A 16,336-nucleotide genomic window follows, 5' to 3' on the forward strand; every position below is an offset into this window, starting at 1 on the left:
AATATATACAACAATGGTAAAAGGGACATAAAGTTGGAATGGGCCAAATGTATTGCTATGGTACTACAGCTCATGGGGTTACAAATGGCTCTAAAAAAGTTGAGAAAAATATTCTACAAAATGTAGCCTATGGTAAATGAAGTTAAAATTCCAGTCTGCTGGGTGCAGTGGCACATGCCTATAATCCCAGCAGCTCAGAAGGCTGAAGCAGGAGGATCATAAGTTAAAACACTCTCAGCAACTTAGCAGTCCCTAAGGAACTCAGTCAGTCCCTGTCTTTAAATAAAACACAAAAAGTGCTTGGGATGTGCTCAGTGGTTAACTGCCCCTGAATTAAATCCCTGGTATTAAAAAATCCAGTCCTGGATTGTTATTCTACAGAGTAAAATAACCAAAAACTTAGTAAAGATGGACTATTGATTAATATTTCTAAATGTTTGGATCTTTTATTCTATACTAATTGTGAGAAACAACTTTGAAATGCTCTGTGATCACATTTCTCGGAAAATCAGAAATTACAAGGGTAAGAGCCACTATTAAACTTAGAAAACTAAATTCCATAGGGATAACTATATCCCCAAGTGTCAGAGTTAAAGTGGCAGTACTTAATTGACAAAGATTTTGTGGGCATAATGCCCACCAAAAAGATTCTTAGAAGAAATCAAAGCAGAAATTAGAATACTTTGGCTTACAGGAACATATAGCACTGGCTAGTTGATCATGTTTTTAGCAGTGAAATAGATGAGAATTCCATTATGCAGAAGAGTCTGCATCAATTGAACAAAAATCTTAGTTGACCAAAATCCTGCATCCTCTACAATATGCTGTGAGACAAAAGTTGATCAGAGAGGAATGCACTGAGACACAATACTGGTCAGAGTTTTGGAGAGACTCAGAAACTCTGGTTGTTGGAACAGAAAACAAGTAAAAAAATGTAGACTCTGAAAGGGGAGGTTTGGGGGAAGTTTAGCAAAGGAAGGAAAATAAAAATACACACTGACAATTTTCAGAACTAATAGAAAAAAAAAGAAAGCCAGACCAAGTTAAGCTGTGGAAGAAACTGCAAAGCACTTAGCAAGAAGTAAACAGCTTATCTTAACTTGCTGGTGAAAAACCAGCAGGCAGCCATTTTTGTAGAGACCATACCTAAGCCTACTTTTCTATAAGGCATTAAATTTATGCCTTCACCCCAAATACAGATACCAAAGAATACTATCAAAGGGAATACCTTTGAAATGGGCTGTCTAAGTAATATGTTCATGGACAAGGGGAGTGGCATGGAGTGGAAGAGAGAGCAAGTTACGATCAGGGAGTATGGCATGGGGTGGCAGCAAGGGCCCCAGCTACTGCCGTAGGTGTATGAGCCACAACAGACTGCAGAAGACACCAGGTCTCCACAGTGCCACTTGAAGTGCAGATATCAGTCACCATAAAGTGCTCACCAGAAGTGAGCCCCAATAGCCAGTAGAAGACAAATGCAAACAAGCACCACAATGCATACCACAGAAACAGTTCACAGACATGTGTCTCACAGATCTTGGGCACCACAGAGTCTGCTCAGACACATCCACTGGCACAAAGGCCCCAGAAGCCAGCAGAAGCTGCATGTGGTCGAACACTGCCACATGCACCATGTAGGTAACCTGTAGATATGTGCTGCACAGATGCTGGTGACTGCATGCCCAGATGCAGACCCATCAACACAAGTGTTGAGAACAGCTGCCACATACCTCCAAATGGACACCCAACAACATTACCACTGGGCTACTGAACTGATGTGATGTTATCTGCCATTCCCCAAGCATCCCAAAATCTACACAGATGAGCTCACATCTGTTTTGACAACTCCAGGCATACAAAACATTTTTAGAGGTTCACCAAATCTGCAACATCAATGAAGAAGGGACATGAATGCTAACCCACAAACAACTTGTCATAGTTTCCTCTGACCCTCCAAAAAAGCTATGGTGCCTGTAAAAACCAAAAAATTGAGGGAGCCTCCTATATTTGCATCTGAAGTGGGCTGGTTAGGTTTCTATCTCCAGGAACTAAGAAACATAGAGATAAAGATAGAAGATGTGGGCATTTAATAATCTTCCCCAAAGCTGATGAAATACAAATCTGGAAGGTCTCCCAAAATGTCTCCATCTCAAATGTTCAGCATGATATGACTTAAAACTCTAATGCCAGGATTTGATTTCATAGCAATATTTTCTGTATTGATTTGATAGATATCCCTCTATCATTTAATATCAAAAGCCTTAATCTAATTCTATGTTTCTTTTAATGTTTTAAAACATTAATCATATTTAGTCTTTCTATGTTTATTATCTGTGTTCATATTTATACTCTTTCATCTGTGATATGTCTTTTTCTTCTTGCATTATCTTTTTCTGTTTATCCATCCCCCTATTTTTTTTCTTTTCCCCCTGTTCTTTATGGTTTTTCCTTATCATGGACTACATAGTTCAATAGCAATTGAACTTTAATTAGTACCTAATTTATCAGCTATTTCTAGAGCATTAATTTCCTTTTCCACTGTTGGATTACTGGAGTTGTGCAGAAACTTTTAAATACCTTTCTAAGTAGATGGTATTAGTCAGCTTTTTGTCATTATGGCCAAAATCCTTTCAAAGAACAACTAGAGGAGAAAAGATTTATTTGAGCTCATGTTTTCAGAGAAGTCAGTAAATGGTCAGCTGGCTTCAAGGTAGAATCATTATGGTGATAGGGCATGGTGGAATATGACAGCCCGAAATCAGAGTAAAAGACAGGAACAGGAAGGGGAGGGGAGATATATATATATATATATATATATATATATATATATATATATATATATATATATAGTCTCCAAATATATACCTCCACTGGCCTCCCTCTTAAAGTCATGAGCCACCTGCCTACAGTTACCATTCAATAGTCCATTCAGATATCAATGGTTTATGGATTAATCTGTCAATGGGTTCAGAGCCCTAATAATTGCCTAAAAGCCTCACTTATCAAACTTGCTGCATTGAGGATCATACTTTTGATACATGACTATTGTGGCAACAGTCCAAATCAAAATCATGAGAGGTATATTAGTTTGTGTGTTTGTTCTGATATGATTTCGGGGATTATTATCTCCACTAAAACATTGATGGTGATGGAACATAGTAGTATGATCATGTGGAGTGGGATTTTTTACATTTAGACATATATCCAACATGGAAAAAATAAAGCAGCACATTAAAAACTTCATACGAGAATATGATGTAATCATTCCATCCAGTGTGTAAAAATCAATATAGAAATACAGGAAATATGAGAAAAACAAGGTAAAAACCTGCCCCCCAAAGTACATAACATTTCAATAACAGATTCCATAGTTATCAAAGCATAGGAAAAAACAGATAAAGAAATAAAAAAGTTGATTGTGATAATAATCAATGTACTAAAAAAAGATCTAAGAAATAAACTAAGGATATAAAGAGCATTATAATAAGGAGATACAGATAATGAAAAAGAAACACACAGAAAATCTGTAAATGAAAAATGCAATTTATCAAATAAAAACCTCAGATGAAAGGCACATTAATAGACTAGATTATGTAGAAGACAGTTTTTCAGGCCTTGAAGAAAATGTATGAACTTGAATGCTCAGAAAAGGAAAGAAAAAAAGACCAGAACATAAAATAAATATGAGACATTAAGGGACCAAACTTAAAAATTATTGGCATTGATAAAATTGTAGAGATACAGGATAATGGCATTCTTAAGCTACTCAGTAAAATAATTGAAAAAAATTCCAAGTCTTGGCAATGAGATGGTCATCAAGGTACAGGAAGCTTTGAAAATCCCCAAATAAATAAGACCAAAAATATTACTCCACGTCATATTATAATTAAACTGCAAAATAAACAGAATTAATATAAAATTTTAAAATTCTCCAGAAGGAAACATCATGTCCATTGTATAGGCAAGAATAATATTCTATTTCTTAGAAGAAACTCTAAATCCAAATCCAAATAGAAATAAAACAACATGTTTCAATCGCTGAAAGAAAATGTCTACTAACCAAAACTGCTAAACCCAGCAAAGTTATCCTTCAGAATTGAAAAAGAAAGAAAAACTTTTCAGGATACGCATAAACTAAAAGAATTCATACCTATTAAGTCAGCATTGTTTAAGATACTTTAAAAAATCCTACAAAGAGAAGAGAAAAAAATGGTATATCTTATAAACCCACAAGTAGCAGTTCCCTGAGAGTAAATTAAAAAATATATATATATTTTTCTAGCAACAGATGAATGTAGGAAGACAGTGGGAAAATGCCAGTAAGAAATTCAGTGAGCTAGCAACCAGTTGAAAACAAAACAAAACAAAACAAAATGACGTTTAGAATAGAAAGACAATAAAGTCAACAGATGGTTGCAGCACTGGGAATTCTGCAGTGTGGGAAGGGAACTGACTCTCAAACAAGCTGAAAGTATTGAGCAACATATTCATAAAATGAGCAGAAAAGAAGTTCAGAACAGTGAAGTGAGATTAATACAACTAAAAGTTCTGGCACTCTTGAGTGGAAAAACTCCCAGTGTTATGGGCCAGGCTATATGGGGAATGACTAAACAGACTCCATTTTACCTGAGACTCCATGTCACGTAAGAAATGCTTCTCCCATGGGAACACTCCACCTCTGCACCTATCAATAGTTGCTTAATATAGCATGTTTGGCAACATAAAATGGCAATTCTTATAAAATGTAAAATTGTTCTTTCTTTGGTTCCCATTTTTCTTGGGCAATGTACCCAGTCAGAGACTGATTGTCTAGATGTTAGTAACCATTTTCTAATTTCTATTCAACTAGGGTCATTTTGACCCACTTCCTTTCTGCTTGCTTGCTGCTATGCCAACCTGGAAACTCCTATGGGATATACAAATTTATCCATTCCATTGTTTCACTAACTGCTCATTTCAGCTCTTGTATACCTGGTTGCTTGAAGCAACATCAACCTGGATGTGGTTTTTGTAGGTTTTGCCTTTAAAGACCCTGAAATGCTCAGGCTCAAGGCTGTTCCTTGCAGAGATAGTTATGGGTCCTGTTGGGAGCAGTTGCCAGCCAGTTGGCTGGCTAAATAAAGACTATCCAATTCAGACAAAATGGATTAGTACATTTTCTGAGTGGTCTGCCCCATAACATCAGAACTCATTAGTTGTTTGTAATATAGAAGCAATAAAAGCTTGAAATGACTATTTTTTCTGACTTCTAGAATGACAGACTATGACTATCTGTGATTTGCCTTTTTCTTTCATATTTCACTCTCTATGTTTGTTTTCTTTTGTATTTTGTTTACTCCTTTCTTGGAATAATTGTTTTGAATATCTGAGACCAAATCTCCACATAGGCTCTACTTTTCACAGGATCAATGCAAACTCACAGCATAAGAGTGTATGGACTAAGAGTGCAACATAGACTAGGGAGAAATGCACAGGACCAGTTGATAGGTCTGCAGACGAGAGAAGGGCATTTTTCATTTGAAATTCAAGGTCTGGTATCTGCAATAACCTGGATGGAGATTGGATGATGGGAGATAATTGAGATATATCATGGTAATAGAGAATCAGAGAACCCCTGCATTATTTCACAAATTAACGAAGGAGATAAAGGATAGATTGATATATCCCATTTAACCCTCTTTGGCACAGAGACTGAAGCTCTTCAAACAAGGGATGTGATGCAAACCAGATCAGTCTACACATGTAGCTGGTGAAGTAGGTGTTCACCCTTACAAGACTTTCAATCCCACCAATGAACAAAATAACTAAGTTATTTTGAGAGTGAAGTATGTTCTGAAACAAAGTTCCAACAATGGAGATGGCCAGGGAATGAGGAAGTAGAGGCAAACATACAGACTTCCCTAATGAGGTTAGACAAGAGTCACAGACAGAAAACAGCAAAACATTTGTGTTGCACAAATACCCTCACAGTTGGGAGATTGTAAAATCGAAATTAAGAAAATAATTCCTGTATTTCAAAAACCTCAGCAGAAAGAAAGCTGAAACTCTGATAGATATTAATTCCTTGGTATTAACGATTCATAGATTCTCTCCACAATGAGTTTTGTCAGAGTTCTATATGATCTTATATATTTTTTCATTAATTATTAATCTCTTAGCATGTCTTTTCTTCCCTTCCATCTCCATTCACATTTCTCGTTCTTACAACACCCTGTTCTCGTTTTATTCCTCTTATTATTTTGGAGCCCATATTCAAATTAATTCAGTATACTATATTCAATGTGTACTATTTTCAACCTTTTCTACATTATTTCTCACAACATTTGTCCTTGGCTAATAGAGTTGTAGAGATAATTAGTAATAACATTCATAGCATATATTAATAGATGGTTTATTCTTAAATTACAACTATATCTGGAGATTATTCTTTTCTTTTAAAGAAATACCGGAGGTTTAAATTACCATTTTGTGTGCACAGATCAGATTATTGAGGCTACAATAAAACACTAGCCTAAGATATATCATAAAGAGATAAAGGAAACTCACAAAATACTGGAACAAAATGCATCTCAGTAGATGTACATATTAGGACCTCAGAATGTATAAACAGGCCAAGATGCCTCAAAAAATTTACAACCCAAAAATTAAGTCAATAGATATTGACATGGATAAAATTCCAGTTAAACAAGGAAAAAGTTTGATTACTAAAATGACCAAAGAATTAAAAGATGGCAGGAGATGAAAAATATATCTTGATAGAAACACTGAATAAATGTTTTCATCTACAATTAAAAGACAGATTGCCACAATGAATTAAATATACATGAAAAAGCCATTTTATTTGCAAGAGATTCATTTCAAAGGCAAAGATATACACAGGACAAAAATGTTCCGTGCTAATGGAACCTAAAAGTAATCAGGCATAATGACTGTGATATACACCCAATCAGATATCAACTCAAAATTAAGCAGAAAACACAAAAATGGTCATTTCTTACTGGCAAATGAAACAATATGAAAATCTACAATTGTTGTAAATATTTGTTCCCCAAATTTTGGTGCACTAACTACATATGAAACAAACACCATTCATTAAGACTAAGACCAATTGAAATACAAAAATATTGGGTGATTTCAACATTCATCTTTCATCAATATATCCATCATCCAGATATAAATTCAGCAAATAATTGGCAGTCTTAAATATTTTATAAACCAAATGAACAAACAAATGATCTGTATTATATTTCATCCAATGAATGATATTAATCTCTTCTTAGCTGATCATAGAACTTTTTCCAAAGTTGAGAGTATATTAGGTCACAAAGAAAGTCTTATCAAAAATAAAATGAATAAAATGCCCTGAAACTTCTCTAATGATTGTAGAATAAAATTAGAAATAAGTTACTAGAAAAATTATAGATACTTCATAAACAAAGAAAAATATAACAACACAATTTTGAACGATTAATGGATGATAGAAGAAATGGGCAGAATGTTTAAAAATCCTAGAATCAAATGAGAATACAGATACAACATATATAAATATTTTGGATGTTATAAAGATTTATCTAAGAGGAATGTTTGTATAAACAATGCCTAAATCAAATTTGAGATGAAAAAGAAGATACCATCACACATATTATTGAATCCAGAGGGCATTAGAGATGATTTTGAAAATATATATTCTACTATATTACAAAATATAGAAGAAATACACACTTTTCTAGACACATACAACCTAACAGAATTGGATAAAGAAAATACAGCACATATAATCGATCAATAACAGGCAACAAGATTAAAGAAATAGTAAAAAGCCCTCCAACAAACAAAACATGGGACGAGATGGACTCAACCAAGTTCCATCATACCTTAAGGATTAAATTCCAATGTCCCTCAAATTATTCTTTGAAATACAAATGGAAGCAAGTCTCAAATTCAATCTATTAATCCAGTATCACCCTGATAACAAAACCAGACAAGAACACATCACAGAAATCAAACTATGAATAAATATATCTGATAAAAACTAATACACGGGCTGTGTTTGTGGCTCAGTGGTAGAGCATTTGCCTTGCATGTGTGAGGCACTGGGTTCAATTCTCAGCACTGCATATAAACAAATGAATAAAAAAAATCATCATGATAAAGACAGCAATTTAAAAATATATATAAAAATCCTTAATAAAATATTAGCTAGCAATCTGTACTGGAAAATACTTTAAGAAGACAGTACATTATAGTCAAGTTGTCTTAATTACAAAACGGCAAGTATGTTTCAATATACATAAATAAACATAATGCATCACTTAAATAGAATTTAGGACAAAATCGCATGATTAACTCAATAGGTCCAGAGAAAGATTGACAAAATTAACACTCCTATTCATATTAAAAAACACTGAAGAAATTTGGGATAGAAGGAACTTATTCAACTTCATAAAGGCTATATGTAACAAACTCAAAGCCAACATCAAACTGAAAAATTAAAAGCTTCCTATTTCATATTATACTTCAAATTTTAGAGAGAGCAGTTAATCAAGAGAATAAAATAAAATAGATACAAATAGAAATATAAGAATTCAAATTTTCACTGTTAACACTTGATATGATGATATTCTTAGAAAATTTGAAAATCTCAACCAGAAAACTTCTGAAGCCAATTAGTAAATTCATCAGAATAATTGAATATAAAATTAACATACAAAAATCAACAACTTTTCTTTACAGCAATAATGAATGTGATGAAAAAAGAAATCAGGAAAACAATTCCACCTAAAATTAATATTGTGATAAAGAAATCAGAGAAACAATACCACCTACAAAAACCTTAAAAAATGAAACACCTGGGAATACATTTAACAAGAGGAGAGATACTTCTACAATGAAATAACAGAACACTCACAAACATATTCCATGAAGAGGAAATAAAATACAACAATGAAAATCAGCAGAAGGATGTATTACACAAAATGAAAAACTAATCAAAGCAGAACCAAGTCAAATTAAATAACAAAAAAATAAACAAAAATGGCAGGAAATACAAATCATGTCTCAATAATAATCCTGAATGTTAATGGCCTAGACTCACTAATCAAAAGAAATAGACTGGCAGATTGGATTGTTTTTAAAAAAGACCCAGCAATACGTTATCTCCAAGAGACTCATCTCATAGGAAATGACATTCATAGATTGAAGGTGACAGGTTGGGAAAAATCATACAACTCACATGGACTGTGGAAACAAGCAGGGGTCTCCATCCTCAAATGAATTAAAGTATACTATAAGTCTATGTTAATGAAAAGGGATAAAGAGGGACCTTTCATACTATTTGAGGGAACCATATATCAATAAAATATAACAATTATAAATATACATGCCCCAAACAATGGAGCATCTACATTCATCAAACATACTCTTCTCAAGTTCAAGAGTCAAATAGAAAACAACACAATAATTATTACACCTATTTCACTACTGGATAGATCTTTCAAACAAAAGCTCAACAAAAAACTACAGAACTCAATTACACAATCAATAACTTAGGCTAAACTGACATATATAGAATATTTCAACCCACACCAAGTGGATACACTTTCTTCTCAGCAGCACATGGATCATTCAATAAAATAGACTGTATATTATGCTTCAAAGCAACTCTTACAAAATACAGAGAACTGGAGATAATGCCCTGTATTCTATCAGATTATAATGGAATGAAATTAGAAATCAATGATAAAATAAAAGCTACTCCAACCCCTAGAGACTAAATAACATGTGACTGAATGAACAATGGGTTGCAAAAGACATCAAAGTGGAGACTAAAAAATTCTTAGAGGTAAATGAGAACACTGATACAACATATCAAAATCTCGGGGATACTATGCAGGCAGTTCTAAGAGGAAAGTTCATTGCGTGGAATTCATTCCTTAAAAGAAGAAAAAAGTCAACAAATAAATGACCTAACATTACATCTCAAAGCCTTAGAAAAAGAAGAACAAATTTACTCCCAAAGCAGTAGGAGACAGGAAAAAATTTAAATCAGAGATAAAATGAATAGAATTAAAACAAAAGAAACAATTGAAAAAAATGGCAAAACACAAAATAAATCTTGAAGAAAATAAATAAAATGGATAAACTGTTAGCCATGCTAATGAAGAGAAGCAGGCAGAGGATTCAAATTACTAACAGCTGTGAGAAAAAACAAATATCACGACAGATACAAAAAAATGCAGAGATAATTATAAATTATTTTGAAAATTTGTACTCCAATACAATAGAACATATTGAAGGTAATCAACAAATTTCTTGAGTCATATGATTTGCCCAAACTGAATCAGAATGATATACACAAGTTAAACATATCAATTTCAAGCACTGAAATAGAAGATACCTGCCAACCAAGAAAAGCTTAGGACCTACAAGAAATTCAAAGAAGAATAGCAATACACCTGAAATTATTTCATAAATTAGAAAATGAGGGAACACTTCCAAACTCATTTTATGAAGCCAATGTCATCTGGATTCCAAAACCAGACGAAGACACATCAAAGAAAGAAAATATCAGACCATATTGTCTAATGAACATGGGTGCAAAAATTCTCAATCAAATTCTGGCAAATCAAATACAAAAGGTAGTGCACCACAATCAAAAGGATTCATCCCAGAGATGCAAGGTTGGTTCAACATATGGAAATCAATAAAATCAATAAATATAGTTAATCATATCAATGAACTTAAAGATAAGAAAAATATGATCATCTCAGTAGACTCAGAACAAGCATTCAAAAAGTACAACACCCATTAATTTTCAAAACACTACAAAACTAGGATAACAGGAGCATATCTCAACATCATAAAAGCTACCACTGCTAAGTCCCAGGCCAATATCATTATAAATGGTGAAAACTTGAAAACATTCTCTCTAAAAACAGAATAGATGAAAAAGAAATCAGGAAAACAATTCCACCTAAATTGATATTGTGGTAAAGAAATCAGAGAAACAATACCACCTACAAAAACCTTAAAAAAAAACACCTGGGAATACATTTCACAAAATGAAATTAAAGACAATGATGCCCTCTTTCATCTCCTCTAATAAACATAGTTCTTGAAACACTAGACAGAGAAATTAGACAGACTAAAGAAATAAAAGGGATACAGATAGGAAAACAAGAACTCAACGCTATTTGTCAATGATATGATTTTATACCTAGAAGACCCAAAAAACTTCCACCAGAAAACTTCTAGAACTAATAAATGAATTCATCAAAATAGCAGAATATAAAATCAACACCCATAAATCAAAGGTATTTCTGTACATCCATGACAAATCCTCAGAAAGAGAATAGCCTCAAATAAAAATACTTGGGAATCAACAAACAAAAAAGGAGAAAGACCTCTACAAGAAAAACTATAGAATTCCAAAGAAAGAAATTAAATAAAACCTTAGAAGATGTAAAGATCTCAGTTGTGCTTGGATAGGCAGAATTAATATTGTCAAAATGGCCATACTACCAAAAGCACTATACAAGTTTAATGCAATTCCAATAAAATTCCCAATGACATTCCTCATAGAAATAGAAAAAGCAGTCATGAAATTCATCTGTAAAAATGAGAGACCCAGAATAGGTGAAGCAATCCTTAACAGGAAGAGCAAAGCAGGTGGAATCACTATACCAGACCCTAAAATATACTACAGAGCAATAGTAACAAAACCATCATGTATTGGCACCAAAACAGACTTGTAGACCAATATTACAGAATAGAGGACACAGAGACTAACCCACATATTTACAGTTATCTTATATTAGACGATGGTGCCAAAAACATACGTTGGAGAAAAGATAGCCTCTTCAACAAATGGTGCTGGGGAAACTGGAAATCCATATGCAACAAAATGAAATTAAACCCCGTCTCTCACCATGCACAAAACTCAACTCAAGGTGGACCAAGGACCTAGGAATTAAACATGAGACACTGTGCCTATTAGAAGAAAAAGTAGGCCCAAATCTCCATCATGATAGATTAGGTCCCAACTTCCTTAGTAAGACTCCTATATGGCAAAAATTAAAACCAAGAATCAAAAAATGGGTTGGATTCAAACTAAAAATCTTCTTCTCAGCAAAAGAACTAATCAGTGATGTGAATAGAATGCCTAAATTTTGGAAACAAATTTTTACCACACGAACATCAGATAGAACACTAATCTCTAGATACATAAAAGAACTCAAAAATCATAACACCAAACAACCCAACAAATAATTGGGCCAAGAAACTGAACAGACACTTCTCAAAAGAAGATATACAATCAATCAACAAATATGTGAAAAAAAAAAGTTCAAAATCTAGAGCAATTAGAGAAATGCAAATCAAAACTAAAATTTTATCTCAATCCATTCAGAAAGGCAGCTCTTAGGAATACAACAAAAATAGGTGCTAGTGAGGATGTGGGGGAAAAGGCACACTCATACATTGCTGGTGAGATTGCAAATCAATGCAGCCAATATAGAAAGCATGGAGAATACTTGAAAAACTGGGAATGGATCCACCATTTGACCCAGATATCCCACTCATCGGTCTATACCCAAAGGATTTAAAACCAGCACATTATAGAGACACAGCCACATCAATGGTTTTAGCAACACAATTTACAATAGCTAAACTGTGGAACCAACCTGGATGCCGTTCTGTAGCTGAATGGATAAAGAAAATGTGGTATATATACACAATGCAATATTACTCAGCATTAAAAGAGAATAAAATCATGACATTTGCAGGTAAATGGATCGCGTTGGAGTATATAATGGTAAGTGAAGTTTGCCAATCCCTAAAGCCAAATGCTGAATGCTTCCTCTGATTTAAGGATGCTGATTCATAACATGGTTGGGGGCATGCATGGGAGGATCAGATGAACTCTAGATAGGGCAAAGGGGAGGGAGGGGAAGAGAGGGGACATTGGGGAAGGAAAGACCATGGAATGAGATGGACATCATTACCCTAAGTTCACATATGAAGGCACAAATGGTGTGACTCTACTTTGTGTACAACCAGAGATATAAAACTTTGTGTTCTATATGTGTAATATGAATTTTAATGCATTCTGCTGTCATATATAACAAATTTAAATTTTAAAAAAGAGTGGAAAATGAACACTTTGGAAAACATGTTGTTTGAAAAAGTGTATACAAATTTTAGGCCAATTTTCTTTGCCACAACATTCACTGCTGATTTCAATCTTAATAATCTAAGCAATAAAAGAATCATATTTAATTTTTCTATAGCTTTTATTTAACTACTTTTTAAATTTTTTTTGTATTTTTGGTTCAAGGTATTGAACCAAGGATCACTTAACCAATGAGCTACATTACCATCCCAGTTTTAATTTTAATTTTAATTTTAAGACTGGATCTTGCTAAGTTGCTTAGGGCCTCACTAAGTTGTTGAGCCTGGCTTTCAACTTGTGATCCTCCTGCCTCAGCCTCCCAAGATAATGGGATTATAGGAGTGTAACACCACACCCCACTTATTTAATTATTTGTAAGGTCTAACCTTTTTCAAATTTCACATATATCTTCTTTAATTTGCCTTTCTCTTTTTCTTAGGGCTTTGGTGTTATATTTCTTCTTGTGGGTTATGGACTATATAAGATTATTAACTATTATATTTTTCTTTTTCATAGTGCTGAAGATTGAAATTAAGGCTTTGCTCACACCAGACAAAAACTCTACCACTGAGTTACACCCCCAAACTGAAACTTGTATCATTATTACTGCCAATTTTATGTAATTCATTCATTTTAAATGGTATTAATGCAGACTTGTGAAGCTGTCTTAATATATATGAAAAGTTAATGCAAGAAAAATGCCTATTTCTGGGTATATATTATACAGATTATAATTTTCTTTTTTTCCCATTAAACATTAAAAAATCCTCTCAATTATTATTTGAGTTACATTACATTTGGATAGGTTATAATTATAAATTTATGGTAATATTTAACTTCATAACATGGTCTTCAAATCCAGCAACATGGTAATGAATACACATGCCATGATTTGAATATGTCACCTGAAAAATTCAGGTGTTGACAGTGTGCCAGACTTAAGACATGGGACTTGTAAGAGGTGAGTAGGCCATTAGATCTGCACCCTCATTACTGGTAGTTAAGCCTTTAAAATGGGGATTTCTGATAAATATATGGAACTGGAGAACATCTTTCTAAGTAAAATAAGCAAGACTCAGAAAATCAAGGGTCAAATTTTTTTTTTATATGCAAAAGCTTGAGCAAGTAAGGTGGACAAAGGAGGGATCATATATAAAAACAGAGGGAATATCACTGGAGTACAAGAAGGAGATTGATGGGGGAGGGAGTAAGAATAGAAAATGTAGAATGAATTTTACAAAAATATACCAAGTGCATGTATAAATAAAGTGCAGTGAATTCCACCTTTAGGTATATCTATAAAAAAACAACAATTAAAATATGTAAATGAGTATAAGGTGGATAATTAGAGTAGAGGAAGGCAAATGGAATGAGAGAGAAGGGGAAGTAATGGTGGGTCATTGAAATGCCACCATTTCACTGACTGAAATGTTGTAAATTTAATTCCATGCATATATGATTTTGTCAAAATGAACCCAAATATTATGTAGCATGACTATAATGCACTAATAAAAGCAAAAAAAAATAAAAAGAGGTTTTCTAAAATTTAGTTATCTTGCTCTTCTGCTTTTTTCTTATGGGAAAGTACAGCATTTAACCCCTCTGAAGGGCACAGAAAGAGGGTCCTCAATACACATAAAACTGACCTGTGCCTTGCTCTTGGATTTCCTCAATTCCAATATTGTGAGAAATTTCTATTCTTTATAAATTACTCAGTCTCATGTATTTTTATAGAATCAAAAAATGAACAAAGCATAAATATAAGGCCATTTTTGTAGTACTCAAGCTTATAATTTTCTTAATTTAGCCTTCATATATATTTCAGCTAATGCATAAGTATGGCAAAATCAGATTTTAGTGATTATTTCCAAGTAGATTGAGATGTTTCTAATTTGTAGATATTTGGATTTTTGGCTAACTCTTACTGTATTATTGCATGGATTCTCTTGAGGATTGAAATACAAAATTGCATTGTTTTGAAATAATGATACATATTATTTTAAAATGATGACATATGTTATTTTACTGTTGTTTGTTTAAGTGTTTTTAAATTTTGAGAGAACTCTTCCCCTTCATACTATTATTTGGAGTAAGTTTTACTTTTAGAAAGACAAATTTGTTCCATTATTTCATCTGATTATGAAAGTATTTTTTGAAAAACTAAAATCAGAATAAAATTATAAATGTACAATGCTATTATAATCATGTAAAATTTACACCTATACATAGATATACAAGAACCACTGATTAGAAACATATTAAACAAATAATGATGATTATCTCTAAGCTTTATCTTACTTTACTTTCAAAATAACTTTCTTTGGTATTAAAAACAAATATCTAAAATAAATATAAAAATCACACCGCAAATTACTTAGAACTACTCTGATCATATTAATTCTATATGTTGACAGAGAAATATTCAACACAGTTAACTCATGATGTTATAATGTTGTCTTTTATTGAATATAAATTCTATTAAATGAATCTATTAAAAATTACATTTCTCAGGCTGAGATTGTGGTTCAATGGTAGAGCACTTGCTAGCATGTGTGAGGCACTGAGATCAATGCTCAGCACCACATAAAAATAAATAAAATAAAATCCATTGACAAATAATAAAATACTGTTTAAAACTTACCTTTCTCTGAGCAAGAATAAGATCTTGGTCTACCTTGGAGATTAAAATTGAGCCTCCATCATGTTCCATCCAGTAAAATTTCAAGTGCTGTAAATGTACTTTTGCATCCAGTTTTAACTTGTGTATAATTAAAAAGAAACTAATGTCAATATATTATTTATATGTGCTTATTATAGTTATACTTATTAGTTTAATTTTAACAACTGAACTTCAGTTATAATGAAAAAGTTCCCCTTAAAATTTTGTGACAGAGGGCTGGGGCTTTAGCTCACTGATAGAGTGCTTGTCTCACACATGTGAGGCACTGGGTTTGATCCTCAGAACCACATAAAAATAAATAAAATAAAGATATTGCATCCATAAAAATTTTTAATTGTGTGACAGAAGCAGTGCATGCCTTCAGAAATCAGATTTACATTTAAGACTATTATTTCAGTTTATAATGTGTCAAGACTAGAGTTGGAGTGACAGATAAAAAGCTTGCTGCAGTAGTCCAGTTGAGAAATGGCTGTACCTAAACTATAACT

General features: G+C 33.0%; 1 pseudogene; it reads right to left on the reverse strand.

The window, feature by feature from the left end:
* Nucleotides 1–16,336, reverse strand: part of LOC114080115 (fatty-acid amide hydrolase 2-like) — a 47,302-nt pseudogene that overhangs the window by 8,907 nt on the left and 22,059 nt on the right.

This window comes from Marmota flaviventris, assembly GCF_047511675.1.
Source record: "Marmota flaviventris isolate mMarFla1 chromosome X unlocalized genomic scaffold, mMarFla1.hap1 SUPER_X_unloc_3, whole genome shotgun sequence".
Lineage (NCBI taxonomy): Eukaryota > Metazoa > Chordata > Mammalia > Rodentia > Sciuridae > Marmota > Marmota flaviventris.